At 34.4% G+C, this 20,359-nt stretch overlaps 1 non-coding gene across 1 annotated transcript; it reads left to right on the forward strand.

Moving 5' to 3' along the window:
• The first annotated feature begins 11,129 nt into the window (after positions 1-11,129).
• LOC136201731 (small nucleolar RNA R71) lies at positions 11,130-11,235 on the forward strand. Its single transcript, XR_010674073.1, has one exon. It is a non-coding gene; the product is annotated as a small nucleolar RNA R71 (small nucleolar RNA).
• The last annotated feature ends 9,124 nt before the right edge of the window (positions 11,236-20,359 follow it).

Below are 20,359 nucleotides of genomic sequence, written 5' to 3' on the forward strand. Positions count from 1 at the left end.
AACTATTATATGAAATATATTAAACGAATTAAGTACTTAGGTTAATTTATTTGCTTAGTTACGCCCTGAGATAAGGGTGGTCTCGATCGTAACTTTATATGCATTTTATTTGCTTTGTGTTCGCTTAAGAGGTACCGACCATGCCATGGGTGGACGCAATCGTTACATTAAACTTTAAACACGCTTAATTTTGCTTTTAAACGTTCCTTCCATACCTCGATTGTGATAAGGGTGGTCGCAATCGTGGCCAAAAGTACCGTTTACTTAATTTTTCTTCCCTTTTATATCTAGATTGTGATAAGGTTGGTCTAAATCGTGGCCAAAAGTTAAGAATACGAATAACTGATTTTATTAATATGAAAAATTGTAAATTGGGAAAAGAAAAATAGCACATTCATCCTATATTGACTTAAAATTCAACATGTATTATGGCTAAAGTTTCCTTAAAAACTTCAATTGGTGTTAATGTAAGACGAAAATCAAACCAAGCTAAAAATTGTTAGTTCAATTTAATGCCTATAAACCTAATTGAAAAATTAAAATAAGATTTATTGTATCATGAATTGCATGATATAAAATAGAGATTGAAAATAAAGAATTTTACTTAAATACATTCACTCGAGATAATTTTACTTAAAATCGTATCGGAGATTTGTGAAAAATTTGAAAAATATTGCCCGTATAGAAATATATTATTTCTAACGATAATGATAACCTAAAAATAATCATAAGTTAAATGTTACTTAAACATATGAAAATGTTGAGTTTATAAAAATAATGTTTATAAAAGGGTAATTAATTTATTAGTCCCTATATTTTGACAAAACACACTGTTTAGTCCTCGTATTTTAAAAAACACACGGTAAAGTCTCTAACGTTTTTCTCAGTGAACTGTTTAGTCCCTAATGTTTTTCTCGGTGAACTGTTTAGTCCCTACCGTTAGACTCTCATGAAGATTCTGTTAGTCAATTTGGATTTGCATTCTTCTTTTCCTTTCCTTTAAACTCTAATGCATCTGAAATTAACTTTGAATGTTCTTCTTCTTGATTTTCTTCTTAATCGTTCAAATTCGTAAGCATTGGGTCTATCTTTTTCTTGTTCTCCATACAAATAGCTTCTTCTTCTAAATTGGATTTCCTCTTCTGAAGTTTGAAGGTAAATAGTAAAAGGTAATTGTCATTTCCAAAGTTATAAACGGTAAAAAATCTAACAAACAGACGAAAGAACTAAACAGTTTACTGAGAAAAAGGTTAGGGACCTTACCATGTGTTTTTTAAAATACAGGAACTAAACAGTGTGTTTTGTCAAAATATAGGGACTAATAAATTAATTACCCTTTATAAAATAATGTCATTGTTTTGAATAAGTGTTGCAAAAATGTGTTGCATTTGCAGAAAAGAAATGTTGCATAAAAAATGTTGCTTAAAAATGGATCTACGTTTATCTTTATTCGTTATATTCATTCGTACTAAACAAAAATGATATATGTAATATCTCCTCCCACACTTAATTTGGACAATGTCCTCATTGGTGCAAAAATTGATAAAACACGAAAAATTAGACGAAATAACGCGTACGGAATGAGAGATAAAAATCATCCAACATTAAAAATAAAATAAAAGCATTCAACATGAAATAAAAATAAAAATGTACCAAGCATAATTGAAAAGAAATTGTACCAAACTTAGCATATCAAAAGAAATGAGAAAGAAAAGATAAAACCTAAGCATGTGATGGTGAATCCGGTGGAGATGGTGAAGTGTCAATATTTTGACGACGGAATAATGAGAGCATCCGACGACGGGTGGACTTGTTCTCCCTCCTTAAAGTGTTGATATTGTCATTTATCACATTATTGTTCTCAACCAAATCATCAATTCTCAAATTCATTTGTCTATTGTGGGCATTGATTTGGTTCCAAATCCTTCTTAAATCAATAGGATCCTCCTCATGTGGTGCTTGGGAATGTGGTTGTGCATGTGGAACATCATGAGCTTCGACCTCCGCCTCGTCCGTCGCACCGCCTTCTTCGGTACCTACAAATTGAGAACTCGAGGCTCCTCCTCCCGTATTACCACTAAGATGGGCAATACGTGACTCATACGAAACAAAAACGGGAGGATGAAAACTAATCAATAGGTGGGCGCGGTCAAGGGCCAGAATGTCTAAAAGAGGAACATAGCCATGGTAGGAGGTGATGTCAAATCTTCTAATTCCCCACGTGCACCCATCACTAAGCCGGTAATAAAATTTCCTAGAGGTACTTGCCTAATGTGTGACTTTGAAGCACGGTATAAATTGTCAAATAGCATTCCAATGCTATCAACCCTAAGACCTTTCAACAAATAATCCAGAACAAACAAATCTCGAACTTAAACTTTGGAACTCTCAACCCGACCAAACAACGAAAAACTCAAAAACTTGTGAAAATAAAACAGACAGTTGTCCCGAATCATTTTGCTTGAGGTGTTTTTGGGATTAAAATAGGCTTGACCCGAAAGTGCATTCCAAATAGTATCAGAATCAACATCCTTAGGCTTATCAACAAAACCACTCGTAGGAAACCCGAAAATATTCCCCATGGCCTCATAATCAATAGTATAAGTTACACTATTGTTCCTAAAGGTGATAAAATTCTTCTTCTTGTCAAATTTCAATGTAACCGAAAATTTCACAATGAATTCAGTATTGTTAGGGAATTTCATAGAAGCAAAGGTATTCCAACCTAGAGTATCAAGGAAAGCATTAATCCGATCAGAGAAAGATAACTCTCTTACCGAATCAAAATGTAGGAAAGGCATGTCCACAAACTCTATCTTCATATTGGAAAATGAGTAAACCGTTGTGCTTCTTCCTCGGAAGCAATATCGAAATAAGCGCCGCAACGGATACGAAGACGATTGGCTTTGGTAACCTTAGGCTTGTGGCCGGCAACTTTGGTTCTTGGCATGATGGTGAATTGGTGTTTGAGAAAAATAGAAGAAGAGAAATTTTGAGAAAAGCAAAAGCTTAAAGAAGCTTTGGTAATGGAATGGGTGAATGAATGAAAGAGAAGGTAAAAGAAAGGGTAATTGATTTGGAATAGGGATATGATTAATTGGGAAGAGTAAACGTTGTATATTGGGAAGAGTTTAGAGTGAGGGATTGGGTAAAAATTGAGGTGATGTGATGTTTGTGTAAGGAGTAGGTATATATAGGGTTGAATAGAGGTAATTATAGGTAGATTAGGAATAGGAATAGGCTCAAAATAGTGCAATTTTCGGAATTCCCCCTGCCTACAGGTCGCGTGTCGTGACCGAGAATCCAGAATCTCGATCGCGACACAGCCTCTTCAAGGAGGAATTCCTTTCGAGTTTGGCTCGCTTTTCGCTGGACTTACCGAGATTTGGTGCTCTCGACCGAGATTCTGCCCTGGTGGTTGAATTTCGCGCGTATTAACTATGTTCGTGCATTTTTCTGGGTAAATATGTCCTGTAAATAAATAAAAGTGTACCTGAACTTAAAAACACAAGTTAAAACATTAAATACAAGGAAAACCAAAGGTTTATCCTTATTAAATATGAATAAAGAATCATTAAATGTCTTAATGTTGAGTTAATGAACAATTAATGTGCATTTAAGCATCTAAGTTAAATGAACCAACTTTAATATAATTAATGTATGTTCATGTAGGTATTAATGTACGGTTAAGAACCGAAACATTAAAACTCAAACACCATTAATGAATTGTGATACAAATTCATTTTATAAGTGATGTACATTAACTTCAATAAATTCCTACTGATACATGAATAATCATTATGAAAAATTCATACAAGTTCATTATATAAAGGAAAATGCATTATCATGTTCTTCATTCCAAACATTATTATAAGTCATTAACATGAAAACGATTTTTATGGATTAAGTGGAATCATGGAAAAATTGGAAAATATAAAAATGAAAGAATGAAAGTAAGTAAGGAATGGAAATTGTATTTCATAAAAACATAATTACAAAAATGAACAATATATATACAAGGAAAAAAATCAAACAAAACATAAATATTTACAAACTTAAAACTTAAACAAACTAAACTAATCTAAATACTCATCCCGTTGAATCGGGATTCGCATTGCCCTATAACGATCTATCTTCATCTGCACGAAGATTTGCCTTTCTTCCGCAGAAAGAAATCGCGGGCCTACCCTAAAGATACGTTTCACGAGGCCCTCACTTTCCAAAAATTCATTGTCTAATGTTGGAAAGGATTCAGCATCGCTCCAAGGAATAGAAATAGTTCCCTTGGCCCCGAGAATTATTCCACAGATGATATTGCCAAAACCAATCTTCTTGTCCTTAGATCGAGAAGCGACAACAAGACCTTCCATCAATATTTTTGAAGTATTAACGGTATTCCCTTGGAAAATATCACCTAAAACGTACAAGTCTGTGTCTTGGACAACACTGCTAAAAGTGCGGCCAAATAAACTGTGGCATAGAAACTTGTGCAGATACAACATCGAATTGGAGTTGATGGATTTGTTGTAGGCGAGACGTGGATTGAAACGCCAGAAACCGGTTAACATCCTCCAAATGTCTCTGGATGTCATATCTTTACCAGGATGATAATTGGTTGTATCCCGTGGTGGAAAACCAAACCAGGCATGTAATTCAGGGTATCCAAATGTAAAGGTTTCGCCATCCCTGCGAAAACTCAAATGAACTCGACGCTTGTTCACGAAGCGCACTGTACAGAAGAATTCGAGAATCCAGTCTCCAATAATAGGAAACCGCATGTGGGCAAACTTTGACCATCCCAGATTCCTCACATAGCGATCCATATCGTCGCTAATTCCGAGTTCATCATTTAAGAACTCATCCATATATAGCATGCCTACAAAGAATGTGTAGCGAAGTTGATAATAACATCGGCCCTCGTCATGGTTATATATAGGAAATGGTACACCGTAGCGTTCTGACAAGTCAGGATGCTTATTGCGTGCAGCAGTTATCTTCTTGGAAGATTGGCGCTTGGAAGTCATGGTTTTGAAACAGGAAAAAATCTCTGGAACTTGTAAAAAGGTGTTTGAAATAATTTCGAGAAGAAGTCAGAAATGTGTCTGATAGAGATGAAAAGAATAGGAAAAAGATTTCTGCTCCTCTCTGATTATTTATAGGGATTATAGAATGAAATAATGTGTCTTTTTGTTGCGAAAAGGCATCCAATTAGACCTCTTGGACTTGAAGAAACTCAATTTTTCGAGTTGAACAACTATGTCTGCAGGGAAGAAGAAGAAACAAAGTCTGACAGGTGCTGAAAGCACTTTTGTCAGGACCGAGAATTGCGAATCTCGGTCGCGACACGCCATTTCCCTTAGGGGAAATGGGTACCGTGACCTATGTATCCCGAATCTCGACCGAGAGTTACGAATCTTGGTAAGATCAGAAAAATCCTTACATTCTTGGACAATTTTTGAAAGTGCTGAATCTCAACTGAGATTCCTGAAATCTCAACCGAGATTCCTAAATTTCTTCTAATTCGAACTATTTACCTAAAATCTAATTAAAAACATGACTTAAATATATTTTTATGCATTTTAAACTTGATATAAACTCATCTAAAAACTGAAAATCATAAAAATGAAATGTGTAAAAATAAATAAAGCAAAATAAAATTAAAAATAAAAGCTAAACTTAAAATTAAACAAAAACGAAACAATAAAATGTATGAAAAGCAATGAATTAATCTTTATAAAATTTTGTTATAAACTTCATTTCCTTAATTGGAGCGTTTTCATAATAAATTTTGCATCTATTACCGTTAACCCTAAAACGAACTCCATTAGGTCCTTCAAGTTCTAAGGATCCATAGTCAAAAGTTTTAACGACTAAAAATGGTCTTGACCACCTAGACTTAAGCTTACCTGGAAATAGCCTGAGTCATGAATTAAACAGCAGCACCTTATCTCCAACATGAAAGCTTTTGACTTTAATTTTGGCATCGTGCCATTTTTTCACTTTCTCTTTATATATTTTTGCATTCTCGTAAGATAAGTGACGTAATTCATCCAACTCGTTTAAGTCGAATAAACGTTTCTTACCTGCTTCTTGTAAATCATAATTAAGTGCTTTAATAGCCTAATAAGCTTTATGCTCTAATTCTACTGGTAAATGACAAGTTTTTCCATACACAAGCCCGTATGGTGTCATTCATATAGGTGTTTTAAATGCAGTATGGTATGCCCATAATGCATTGTTAAGTTTACAAAACCAATCTCGTCTCGAAGACGAAACTGTTTTCTCTAATATCCACTTGAGTTCTCTATTTGATATCTCCGCTTGACCATTCGATTGAGGATGGTATGGCGTAGATACGCGGTGGTGTACTCCATATTTTCTCATAAGTGATTCAAAAATTCGGTTTATAAAATGGGTACCTCCATCACTTATCATAACTCTAGGGACTCCAAATCTACAGAATATGTCATCAAGAAACTTAACGACAACCTTAGCATCGTTTGTTGGGGTTGCAATTCCTTCAACCCACTTTGAAACATAATCTACGGCTACTAAAATATAAGTTTTACCAAAAGAAGGGAGAAAATGACCCATGAAATCGATCCCCCACACGTCGAAGACTTCAACTTCTAACATGTTTGTGATAGGCATCTCATCTTTCCTTCCTAAATTCCCGGTTCTTTGACATTTGTCACACCGAATAACAAATGAACGAACATCTTTAAACAATGTAGGCCAAAAGAATCCACATTCTAATATCCTAGCTACTGTTTTACTAACGCCGTTATGCCCTCCATAAGAGCTTGAATGGCATTCTGACATTATAGACTTGTATTCATTTTCACTAACGCATCTCCTAATTATACCATCACCACAAGTTTTGAACAAGAAAGGATCTTCCCAAAAATACTTTTTAATATCGGAAAAGAATTTTTTCCTTTGTTGGAAACTTAACCCTTCTGGAACAACATTAGCTGCGAGATAATTAGCTATATCCGCATACCATGGTGACATGACACTTTTTATCTGATAGAGATATTCATCGGAGAAATCATCTCGTATCCCGATAGTTTCTTTGATAGGACCGTTTTCATCTTCAAGTCTCGATAGATGATCGGCGACAAGATTTTCTACTCCCTTTTTGTCTTTAATTTCTACGTCAAATTCTTGTAATAATAGGACCCATCTAATAAGACGCGGTTTTGCATCTTTCTTAGCAAATAGATATCTTAAAGCTGCATGATCGGTATAAATAATCACTTTAGATCCTAACAGGTACGACCTAAACTTATCACATGCAAAAACTACTGCGAGCATTTCTTTTTTAGTTGTGGTGTAATTTAACTGTGCACCAGACAATGTGTGACTGGCATAATAAATAACATGAAGCTTCTTATCCTTCCTTTGACCTAAAACACATCCTACGGCTAAGTCACTTGCATCCATGATTATCAAAACCGGACCGATCAAAGAACCGGAAGAGCTAAAGGGTGAAGGGTTTAAGGTTTAACCAGGGTTAAACCGGGGTTGAACCGAGGTTCAAATAATCCTAAAAAATTATAATTTTCATTTTATTTACACCTTCCAACATAATAAAAATGTTAATTTGAATTTTATATTCTAATATATAACTTAATTATCATGACCAATTATAACTTGCATATTCTGAATGTAACAAAAGCTTAACATAACTTGACTAATTTATATTTTGATATATATAAGTTATATAACCAAATTATGAAATTAAATAATATAACTTGATTTTATTACATATATTATTAATATTTTTTTTACTACATATTCATCAAGCATGATTTAATTTATTGGTTTGTTCGATGTGAAAAAACAAAAATCAATTATCAACGGAATCAAATGAAAGTATGAATACCAAACCATTAACAAATATTCCTTCTTAAAAAAAAATATTCCAGTACTAAATTAATACTAATTTGAAAGTTATTTTTTTAAAATGAAATTCAAGTTAATTTTTTCTTAATTGGATTAGTAATTTTAATTGAAAGTTAAATTTTTTATTTTTTTTTTTAAAAATTACAGTTCAAATATTGAACCGTTTGGACCGTAAAAACCGTGACCGGGTTTCCGGGTCGCTGGTTCAACCGACCGGGTCACCGGTTTTTTAGCGATTTTCTAAGATGTAATAAAATAGTCACTTCCGGACCGGAATACCTACCGGGTCCGGTTCAACCCGGTTGAACCGGCCGGGCCGGTCCGGGTTTGATAACCTTGCTTGCATCACACATTATTTCAAAAGGTAAATCCCAATCGGGTTTAGCAATTATTGGTGCACTGACTAAAGCTGCTTTCAATGTTTCAAAAGCTTTAACACAATCTTTATTAAAATCAAAGGCTGAATCTTTCATGAGTAAATTAGTAAGTGGTTTGGAAATTACAGAAAAGTTTTTAATAAATCTTCTGTAAAAACATGCATGTCCTAAAAATGACCGTACTCCCTTAACAGTAGTTGGAGGGGGTAATCTTTCTATCACTGAAGTTTTTTCTCTATCCACTTCTAATCCTTTTGCAGATATCTTATGACCTAAAACAATTCCCTCGTCAACCATGAAATGACATTTTTCCCAGTTTAAAACTAAATTCGTTTCTTCACATCTAGATAACACTTTATCTAAATTTTCTAAACATACATCAAAAGAATCTCCATAAACTGAAAAATCATCCATAAAACTTCCATGATATCTTCAATGAAATCGTTAAAAATTGCAGTCATACAACGTTGAAATGTTGCTGGTGTATTACATAGACCAAAGGGCATTCTCCTATATACAAAAGTTCCATAAGGACATGTGAAGGTTGTTTTATCTTGGTCATCCGGGTAAATATATATTTGAAAGAATCCGGAATAACCATCGAGAAAACAATAAAAAGCATGACCAGCTATCCTTTCGATCATTTGATCAATGAAAGGTAGAGGAAAATGATCTTTCCTAGTTGCTTTGTTTAGGTTCCTATAATCTATACAAACCCTCCAACCGGTGGTGGTTCGCGTAGGTACACAATGGATTGGACTAACCCATTCACTATTCGATATAGGATAAATAATTCCATTGTCTAAAAGTTTAGTAATCTCTTTTTTTACTACTTCTTTCATGTTCGGATTTAAACGTCTTTGCATATCCTCTTTAGGTGGCTTATCTTCTTCTAAATGAATTCTGTGCATTACAATACTAGGATTAATTCCTTTTAAGTCTGATATTTGTCATCCCATACTTCCTATCCTATTTCTAACAACTTCTTTCAATTTTTCTTCTTGAACTTTTGTTAACTTGTTGGAGAAAATTATAGGTAGAGAATCGCCTTCGCCTAAGAAAGCGTACCTCAAATGGTTTGGTAACTCTTTAAGTTCTAATTTAGGGGGTACTACAATTGAAGGCGGAATTGGTCCATCTTCTCGAATCAAAGGCTCTGGGTCCTTATCTTCTAATTCTTCTCCCATTATAGGTTCTATTATTTCTTCACTTTGAACCATTTCATTAACACATTCTTCGACTAAGTCAAGTTTCATACAAGCGAATTCCTCCATAGAATACTTCATTGCTTTGTTCATATTAAAATCGATCTTATCTTCACCTATTCTTAAAACTACTTTCCCTTCCAACACATCGACTAGAGCACGTCCCGTGTTCATAAACGGTCTACCAAAAATTAGTGGACAATTAACGTCGTATGCAAAGTCTAATATAACAAAATCGGTAGGAAAAATAAATTTATCAACTTTGACTAAAACATCCTCAATTATACCATATGGTCTCTTAGGGGTTTGATCCGCTAATTGCAAAACCATATTGGTACACTTGATATTTTCTTCTAAACCTAACTTATTAAAAATAGACAGCCGCATTAAGTTTATACTTGCTCCTAAATCACAAAGACAACTTGGGAATTCAATATCTCCCAACTTACATGGAATGGTGAAACATCCGAGATCTTTGAGTTTAGTGGGCAAATTATTTGACAATATTGAAATGCAGTCCTCAGTTAGCGAAATGGATGAAATTCCTTCCCAACTGATCTTCTTTGAAATCAAATCTTTTAAGAACTTACCATAGTTAGGAATCTGCATAATCGCATCCATAAACATCAAATTAATATGCAAATTTTTAAGTTTATCCAAAAATGTTAAAAGTTGTTTGTCATAATCTTTATTTCGGACTTTGTGTGGAAAAGGGGGTTTGGGTACAAATGTTTTTGTATTTGAGTCAATAGGTGAACTTTTTGCATTTAATGTATCTTCTTTGGATTTCGTTGGTAAATCAGTTCCTTGTAAAGTAGAATCTCCGGGAATTTCCGGACCTAAGTAATTTTTCTCTGAACGAAGAGTGATAGCCTTTACTTGCTCTTTCGGATTTTCTTCCGTATGGCTGGGAAGACTTCCCTCTTTTTGGGATGGAATTGATTTAGCAATTTGTCCAATTTGAACCTCCAAATTATGGATGCTAGATGAGTCGTTTTTAATAAGCTGATCGAATTTATTCTCGATCCGTTTAAAACCATCGCCGTGATTACTTATTTTTCCACTGATAGCATCTATAAATTTGTCGATTTTAGAAGATAAAGTGCTAATCATATCTCTTGATTGATTTTGATAATTATTGGTACGATTTTGATTAGCATTTGCATTATTATTATTATCTTTCTAATTAAAGTTAGGATGATTCCTCCATCTAGAATTATAAGTATTAGAATAAGGATTATTAGTTTGGTTTTGCCCTTGGACAAAATTTACCTGTTGAATCTCGCTCATATCTTCATAATCCACATCCGTTTGGATTGGATTACCATTGGTATCGCACGGTGCCATAAACCTATCAATTTTGTGCGATAAGGAAGAAAATTGGTCTTGTAACATCGTGACTGGATCAAGATTCACTATACCTTTAACGGATGATGTGGTTGAGGACGATGGTTTCACCACCGGTATGTGTCCATGTTCTGCGGGCCACATACTGCTGTTGATTGTCATTTCCTCCAAAAGTTCTCTCGCTTGGGCGGATGTCTTCTTCATAAATAACCCTCCCGACATAGCATCTAATGAACCTCTAGTTGTAGGATTCAATCCATTATAAAATGTTTACATTAAAAGTGCATTGGGCAATTGGTGGTGTGGGTATAAACGTTGAAGTTCTTTAAAACGTTCTCAAGCCTCATAAAGAGTTTCATTATCATTCTGAGAAAAATATGTTAATGTTGGTCCCGTGTAACGTGACAAGATTAGTTCCAAGGGGGGGATAGGAACTATTCAAAAAATTTGTCCGTTATGGCTGACTTCTTTTCTTAGGAAAAGGTTTACACAGTAGTGCTGAGTAGTTTAAGACACAAGCTTAGTCAACTGATGACTAAGTCTGTTTCTTTTCTTGAGTCAGGAGATAGCACTTGAGTCTATTCCTGAACTCAGCTTCTCAATGCACTTAACTCAGTGTGAGTTCGTTACTTGGTCAGTTTTATAGCAAGCAATATATAAAGGAGTTAAGGGTTAGAAATATGTTACTCAGCAGACATATCCTGGTTCGGCCTCTCCGCCTACGTCCAGTCCCTGGAACTCGTTCCGAGCTTTTTGAATCCTCTACTGAGCTCTTTAAAGGTAGAGCACGAAACCTTTTACAACAGAAGCTGAGTATACAAGAGTACCTTCCTCTATTCCTCTACTCACTCTTATTACTACCACTGAGTACTATAACCGAGTACTCAGCTTCTCCTTTCTATGCTTCTAGAAATGATAAGTGTTTGTCCTAAACAACAATTGCTAAGACACTTTAGATGAATAAGATCACACTAGACTTTTACACAAGATTGTAATTGGTGTAAGATTTGCTTTGCTTTTCTCACAGAACTTCAAGTATCAATTTGGTCAGCGTTTCGACTTGATTGAAGATCTGCATCGAATGAAGCATTTGAGTGGCCTATTTATAGTGACACTTGAGGCACCGGTGATTTCGAATTTCGAAATAACCGTTGGAGTAAAACGGCTTCCTATCGCTTTCACTCAGTACGTGCTCAGCGTCCTCGGCCAATCATATTCTTGTATCTTCTGTCTTCGCCAGTACTCAGCAGCTTTTCATCAGATGAAACGGAATGTTCCCATATTTATGGCAAAGTGTTCAAGACAGCTTCCTGCGCCTTCTGAGCTTTACCCAAAGTAGAAATACTTTGTCTCCAAGTTTATTCTGTTCTTCCGCTGACTTGTACTTCTTGTCGTTCAACTCAGTAGCTTCATCTTGAAGCTATTGGTAGAAGGCGTCTCGATCCTTCTTGTTGTTGGGTTTATATCTTAGTCAGTACGACGACGTTTTAAGTCTACTTGGGCCATGAGGCTTTGATCTGTTGACTTGGGCTTGACTTCCTCTTATGGGCTTTTAGGCTTTTTATCTTAATGTCTTATAAATCAAATAACTCAACATTGAACAAACAAATTAGTGTGAATAAATCAAAGCATTTAAATTTAATGTGTTTAGAATATTTTTCATCATTAACATGAATAATTTTGTCAAATCAAAATCATGTGGAAAGGTGTTTCAACAGTTAACTCTTTTATGACTCTTGCGGTTTTTGCTAAAGGAAAATATTTTGATAAAAACGTTTGGGCTAATTGTTCCCAAGTCGCAAATGTTGCGCCTGACATAGAAGTTAACCATTTTTTGGCTCTATCCTTCAAAGTGAAAGGAAATAGTCAAAGTTTGATTGCTTCGGCAGTCACATCTGGTATTTTAAAAGTGTCACAAATTTCAAGGAAATTTGTCAAATGGGTGTTAGGATTTTCGTTAGGTAACCCATAAAATGTCATGTTATTTTGCAACATATTAAGCAAAGCGGGCTTAATTTCAAATTGGTTTACCGTGATTCTTGGTCTAACGATACTATTGGTTACACCGGCCACCCCTAGCCTAGCATATTCCATAAGTGTTGGTGGATTTGCCATATTTTCTATAGCTCGGAATTTTGTTTGTTTTTGTTTTTCTTGTCTTTCTTTTTCTTTTTAAGTGTCTTCTCAATTTCTAGATCTAACGGGTTTGGTGCAATGCCTGAACTTCAAGAACTGCGCATGAACTTGAAATTTTGCACGAAACTACCTTCAAAACAGAATTGAAAAATAAATATGTTAGTAAATTAAAATTAATAAATTATAAAAGTTAAAATAAGTATGTATAAACCTAGATTCGAAATAAAACACGAAAAATCTAAATTTTTGTTAAAAATTTTGGCGTTCCCCGGCAATGGCGCCAAAAACTTGTTAAGCGATTTCCGCAAGTGCACGACTTAAGGTTTATAGAAATAGATAATCGTTATTTGAAATTGGTTTTGAAATTGATAGAATAAGAATTAGATTAGAATATGTAGAATGTTAGAAATCAGTTCTGTTTTGAAAATGAATTACAAAACAGAAACGTTTAGTGTCTAAAATAAGAGATTTATTGTGTTCGTTTGCATTAAGCAAAGAAAACAACTTTAAACTTTGTATAAATTATAAAAGTGTAATAACGTAAACTCCTTCAATTAAAGGGCTTTGAACCGCAGACAATCCTCCTACGGTCGGGTTAGATTGCTACCTTAACCAAATTAATTCTAAAAGACTGAATTTGCCTAAGTGTTCAACAAAATTTCCTTGTAAAGATATTGAATTTAACTACTTTTTAATGAAAACACCAGAACTCACTTCGGATCATTTACAGAAGTGCTACATAAAAATATATTGAATTGCATGAACTTTATTAGATGAACTGTGAATTTGATACAAGTTTACAGAGAATAAAAAGCATGGAAGCATTCAAAATGACATGAGAGTTCCGGGTCGTTAATCCTTTCCTCAAACCTCGTTAGAATTTGTCAGGCTTCGGGGTCGAATCCGCTACTTAATCTTCTCGCTGAATCTTCAGAATAGAGATGGTTCTTCTACTACCAAAATGTAAACTAATCTTTAAACATATCTTAATCTAAATCTAAATGCTACCGTGTATGCAATTATTTGATAAACAATGTGTGTACATCATATTGCTTTTTACAAAATCGAACTTCTAACTCTGAATCGTTTGACTCAGAATTTCTGCATAAATTCTGTACTAAATCTTAACTCTCAATTTATCATTTTTCAACTCTGAATCAACTCTTTATTTATAGATGTTGAAAAGAGTCTAAAGGACGTGTCTGCTGTGAAGAGTCATTTCTATCCAATCGAACAGATGCGTATCTTTGAAATCGAACATGTGTAAGATGTGCTGCCTGAAAATCTGAAGTTACCGAGATTAGGGAAGTGAAATTTCAGCCTTCGGACGAAAGGGAGGAGTGACTGGCCGACGCGTGTCGCGACCGAGAATAGGGAATCTCGTTCGCGACACGGTTGATTATTCCCGGATCAGACTTCGTTCCCGTCCTTCGTAATGGTCCGTTTGATTTTCGTCGTCTTTGACTCTTTTCGTAGGGTTTTTCCTTCGTTTCTGACCTCTTTTCGTTCCTATTTGGATTTTACCAAATATTTAGGTACCTTGCATGGAAGAAACATATTCGGACGTAAAAGTACTCTAAATAGATATAAACAACACAAATTCATAGCGGAACTGATGTAAATAATGATGATTTTTTAGGTATATTTTGGGCTTAACACTTCCTAAACAGAACATCAAGCATAAACAAGCCAACATATTTCATACACATACTCATTCAGATAACAAGCCAAGTGGAAGATATATTGTAAACCTATCTCAGCAGCACCACTCACAACAACATCATACATGCAACCAATCAGTTCAAACCAGCATAACAATAATATATACTCAATAAGTTAAAGAAATCTTCCCATATGCTAAACGCAAGAGCTGATTGACAATCTCTTCAGTCAGCCTTTCCCATGTAGCATTCTTACTATCCCTGCAAATATTATGTTCAAATAAAAAGGAATCAGAACATCTTCAGCATCAGGCACTGTATTGCCCTAGGTTAAAAAAGATAAAGATCCAAGCTTTCCAACAGTGAATCTAAAAATGAATACAATAAAATCAGTGTATCTAAGCGAGAGATCTAACTCTTTCAACGATAGGTCTGAAAATCAATAGATCCTTATTCCAGCTGCTAAAATCGACATACACAAAAGTAAATCGGATGAGGAAAAGATAGAGTAAGGAACAATGAAAATCAATAGATACTTACCAGTACCGTGTTTCGAGCTCACTGATTTCATGTAGGAATCAACCATGGAGATAGAGAGAGATGAGAGGGATGAAGATTGCGTAACCTAAAAAATGGGGTTTTGGGTGAGATACAAGGTTTATATATGAGTTGAAATTTCAGTCAAAACATTCAGCGCCTAAATTTGGTATATGGCCGCGTAAGTGAAATTTCAATTGCCGCTTTTTTGTTTTTCTTATACAATGACAGTCATTTATTGCAGGTGTCATCTGATGAATAAATGAAATTTAACAAAAACGTGCGTTTTCTTTGGATGACAGGATTCTGTCATCGGAACGCCACATGTGAATCGAGTGCGTTTTTAATTACGCTTTCAGATGACAGAAATTTAAAATACTGTCACGAAAAATATTCAGACGACACGAAAACAAATGTCTGTCATGTATCTTGTGTCACGTGAAAGGGAAAATCGTATAGTGTTACCTACTAGCAATTAGTTATAAGTAATGTTTGATAGTTAACGCATTCCTTACTTTTAGGCTGGGAAGTTTATATGCATTGTTTAGTATTTGAGTAATCCAATATTAAAGTAGTAGATAGAATGCTGAAAATTTGAGACCTAATTTTAGCTAAAAAAGATGCTAAAAAAGAGAATGGTCTCACATGATTAAAAAGGAATACTTTATAACTATTCAATATAACAACGGTGATGATTCTTCGCTTTTTATTTTTTTCTTTTATCGAAATCTATTGTTTTTAAAATATGTAAATGATTTTATATCACTTAAAAGAAAAATCTAGGCTCAACATGCAATGGTAGTAGCATAAATGGAAAGGTTGCGAATCAATATCATCATTTTATATTTTATATGCTGCAAAATATATTTCTTTTATAAAAAAAAAAAATCATATCAAGAAAATAGTTCGTTTGATCGGGGGCTTTTAATTTTTACCCAAGAATTGAACTCCTACTGTTTTGTTGGACAAAAATACAAAAATATTTATAAAGTTTAGGGTCGTTTTTACAAATTAGGAAATAACTATAAATTATGGGAGTTTATCCTTATTGTCATCATGTCCCTGCCCTTAACAGTGGAATTAATTTGTTATATAATAAATTTAGATAGAATTATATAGTTAATGAAGGTTGTTTAACGTTAAATATAATGATAATTAAGGATCATCCTGATTATATTTTTTACTCACTCGGATCGGATGTTAGAACTTTTGTTTAGATCACCGGAGCGGATCATCCTACAAGCTTCATATTTTGTGAGTTAAGGATGTCTTGTCTTGGGTCATCTATTGAGGCTGCTTTGGGTCTGTCTGGTTCAGTTGAACATTCATGGACTTGGATATGCATTTGAAAGAGAAAAGTAGAGTTACTGAAGGCGGCTGACAGTGAATAGCAATTTCTTTCACAGGGGTTAGGAAATCTTTTTTTTCTACTATGAATTCCTTAATTATCCATGGCCAGGTCTCGACTCATATTTAGGATATCATTGACTCTTGAGAAATGGCTTCATTCACTCGACCCTCAAGGTCCAAGGTGCTTCATAGATTGAATGGTGCTGACTAATTTTATTTTTTAAATTATTTCTACAATCCTAGATGACTGCCTGACCTTTGCTTCCAAAATTATCTCTGATAAAGGGCAAAATATTCATCAATTTATAACTACTTACTTGGAGGAGATAAATATGCTCAATAAAAAATGTTTTTGGGGTAATTTAGCTATTAAAAATTGATATCTGGTAATGTTCTTCCTACAATAGCATTATAAGACAAAGTGGTGTTTATATTGATAAATTGTGATCTATTTCTCCATTTTAGTTCGGAGTCTCCTAGCTCTACTTCTAAGTGAACATTGCCTAGGAGAGTATGTCCAATAATCCCAACTAAGAGGGTTGTATTTGGTGTCAATTGATCCACCCTAATAGAAAGGTTCTCCAGTATCTTTCTTATGATAATGTTAACACAAATACTTGTATCAATGAAGACCTTTCAGATTTTAAAGTATGTTATCATCATTTACTATAGTGTCGTCTGACTTATTTTTCAAGTTGTCGAAGTACAAATCAAACCTCATCTCTTTCAATTTTTTCCAGGCTGGCAACATCTCCTCGCTTCCTTTTAGGCCATGATCCTCCCGCTATGACGTTTATAATGCCCTTTAGGGTACGCTCTTTAGGCTTCTTCTCTTTTCTTGATTCTTTTGTGTATTTTTTAAGAAAACGGTCTAGTTTACCACTTTCGATAATAAAAAATTCAATTCTATGATTAATTGTCTGCAATCTTTCGGTTCATGACCTTCACTTTTATAAAAGTGGCAGTATTTATCGTTGCTTCGGCTCTTCTTCAGTTTGTGTGGATATTGGATTCACATTTTGTTGTCTTTGACCAAGAAAAGCATTCATATGAGCGTTAAGGATGACCGAGGCTTTTCACTTTGCTCCTAAGGTTTTTGTTGATTTTTCTCTTGACGACTTGTTGTCGTTGTTTGGGTTTTGCTGGTTTTTTAGTAGGGGGTTTGACTTGTATTTGTCCCATTGAGTGTAATTCCTTACTCTTTTCATCAACTCATGAAAATCCCTATGTATATCCGCGATGATGCTTTACTGAAGATCGATGCTATGGCAATTGCCCGTCATGGCATCAATAGCTCCCCCTACATTGAATTCTTTTATCCTGATAACCAAAGCCTTAAAATGCTCAATGAATTGAGCCAAATTTTTCCCTTCGGTTTAAGTCTTGCATTGTTTTTCCCTCCGGAATGGAGGTTACGAAGTGATCCCCAAAAAGATGTTGCCATTTGATTGAAAGTATGAATAGAACGTGGGAGGAGCTACTTATACCAAAAAGCTAACAAATCTTTTAGAGTTATGTGGAAAAGACGACAAAGAACTGCATCGGTAACCGTTGTTGCTTCCATGATCCTTATGAATTTTTTAAGGTGATTTATTGGATCCCAATCACCCTCGTACTAATTGAAAGTGGGTACCTGAAAACCTCTAGGCATTGGTTGACATTGGATTTCTAAGGATAAAAAGGAGTGCATGTATCTGTTAAGGCCGAAGTCCTAGTGTATGCACTGTAAGTGTCCTTATTTTCCCAATCTTCTTTTTGGATGATCTTGTTCATCTCCTTTTTACTAATGGGTATGTTCTTGCCTTTATCCTCTTCATTCGATCTGTTTTTCTCCTCGTGTCTTTTAGACCGATGTCTACAGGGAGCATGTCTACCACTCTTGCCTCTTTCCTCTGAGTGGTGTCTAGGCCTTTCTCTATAAACCTCTGGATTCTCCCTTTGTTTAAATGGACTACGTGATCTGGAATATTTTCTTCTTAGGGATGGGCTTCGAGCGTACCTTCTAGGTGATTGAGATGGTTGACGATTGGATTCTCCAGGGTCGTGTTAATCATTCTGCAGGATCTCTTTCGTCTTTTTCAATTTTTCTTTTAACCCAACCATCTCTATCGCATGTTCTACCCTGATTTCATCCATCTCTTTCTGAATTTCCCCTAAATTTTGGCAAAATCAACTAGTGACCTCATCTACTAACCTTTGGTAATGTGGCTCTAGTTTCTCTTGGTGTTCAGATTCTAGGTCAGATTCCTTTCTATAGTCTCCATGGATTTCAAATAGGATGGGCCCGTTCCGGGTGTGATATCCTCTTGTCATTGTTATGTTTCTGAAAGCCTTACGCTTTAGTTTGAGTCCACACTTATCGCACGAATTTTAGCTTTGTTACTGAAGCTGCCTTCGCGTCCTTCCTTAAGTGAACTCGCTCCCATTCCTAAGTAAGCAAAAGTTGGAAGAGTTTGAAGGTGATAAATTACTTGTCAAGTAGTGATATTAACATACCTTTAGAATTTATCATATTTGTCTATAAATAGTGTTTCTGTTGAATCATTCTTCTTCTAGGAATTCCTTTTATTTATTAGAAATCCTTATTCAATTGGGAAAAAGTCTTCCATTAGGAGTTTTACCTAGGGGACGTTTCCTGGACGACACCCACTAGCTAGCAGGAGGGTTTTCCTAGTGGAAAATGGTTCCTGAAAGCCCGTCGAATCCGAAGGCCTGTAATATTTCATGTAGCCATCGGATTCAAAGGTTCTCTCCTTTTATTTCTTACAATATCAAAAGATATATTACATTAAAAAAAATGATGGAATAATTAATTTCACTAATACTTAAACCAAGCTTTCATTGATTTTTTAATTTAATTTACTAATTTTTTACTTTAAAAATAAAAATAATATATAATATTGATTAATAGAGAAATAGAAACTTAAAAGCTTGAAAATATGAAGTGCTCCTTAAGTTTTGGAGGCTTAAAGTGGAAGTTCGAGTGATTTACCCCTAGGCCTTACTTATGAGTAAAAATTAGTGAAATTTGTAGGCATATAGATACAGTATATAGATACAGTATATAGATACAGTATAAATTGGAAGAAATATGAAAATTAAATTTGACATGAATATTGAAATTTGTAGGCATATAAAATAATAGTGAAAGGTAAATAAAAGGAGGGGAGAGAGAGAGAAAAGGTAGAAATAGACAAAAGGGTTAAGTTCACATGGGCATGTGATGTGAATGTACATTACATCTTCTTCTGTCTGTCTACCATGTGGTTTAGTTTAACCTCCCTTCCTCTTCATTTTTCTTATCTATCTGGCACCAGCTAAGCAAAGCAATCCCCTTTCTTTTTCTTTTTCCTTTTTTCTTCTTCTTCTCATATATGTAATTAATTAATAGGATAATTAATCACATGACTCTCTCTCAACCAACCAACAATATCCTCAATTAAATTAACCAACTATTTCATTCTCAATTTAATCTTTTTTATTTAATCACTACTTCAATTGAATGTCACCCATCAACCCTTCAAATATTTATATAATATGCTTTTTTTTTTTTACTTTTATCAACTATACATACATATTGTATCATGGCTTTTATTATATAGTTTACTTGTACATATGTAATTTTTAAATGTGACGATAGGAGGTCATCACTAATTATATTCACATTAATCAATAGAACCTTCTATAGTGGCAATTCAATCTCCTCCCATTATTATTTTCTTTTTTTATACCCTAGCAAGAGTAAATTTTAAAACTAAAGATGATTAGAGTAAATGACAAGTAATTACAAGCATGTGCAAAGATTTCAAAATTAATCATAAATAAATAGGGTGTAGCA

The sequence above is a fragment of the Euphorbia lathyris genome, chromosome 7 (genome assembly GCF_963576675.1).
Source record: "Euphorbia lathyris chromosome 7, ddEupLath1.1, whole genome shotgun sequence".
NCBI classification, from domain to species: Eukaryota; Viridiplantae; Streptophyta; class Magnoliopsida; order Malpighiales; family Euphorbiaceae; genus Euphorbia; species Euphorbia lathyris.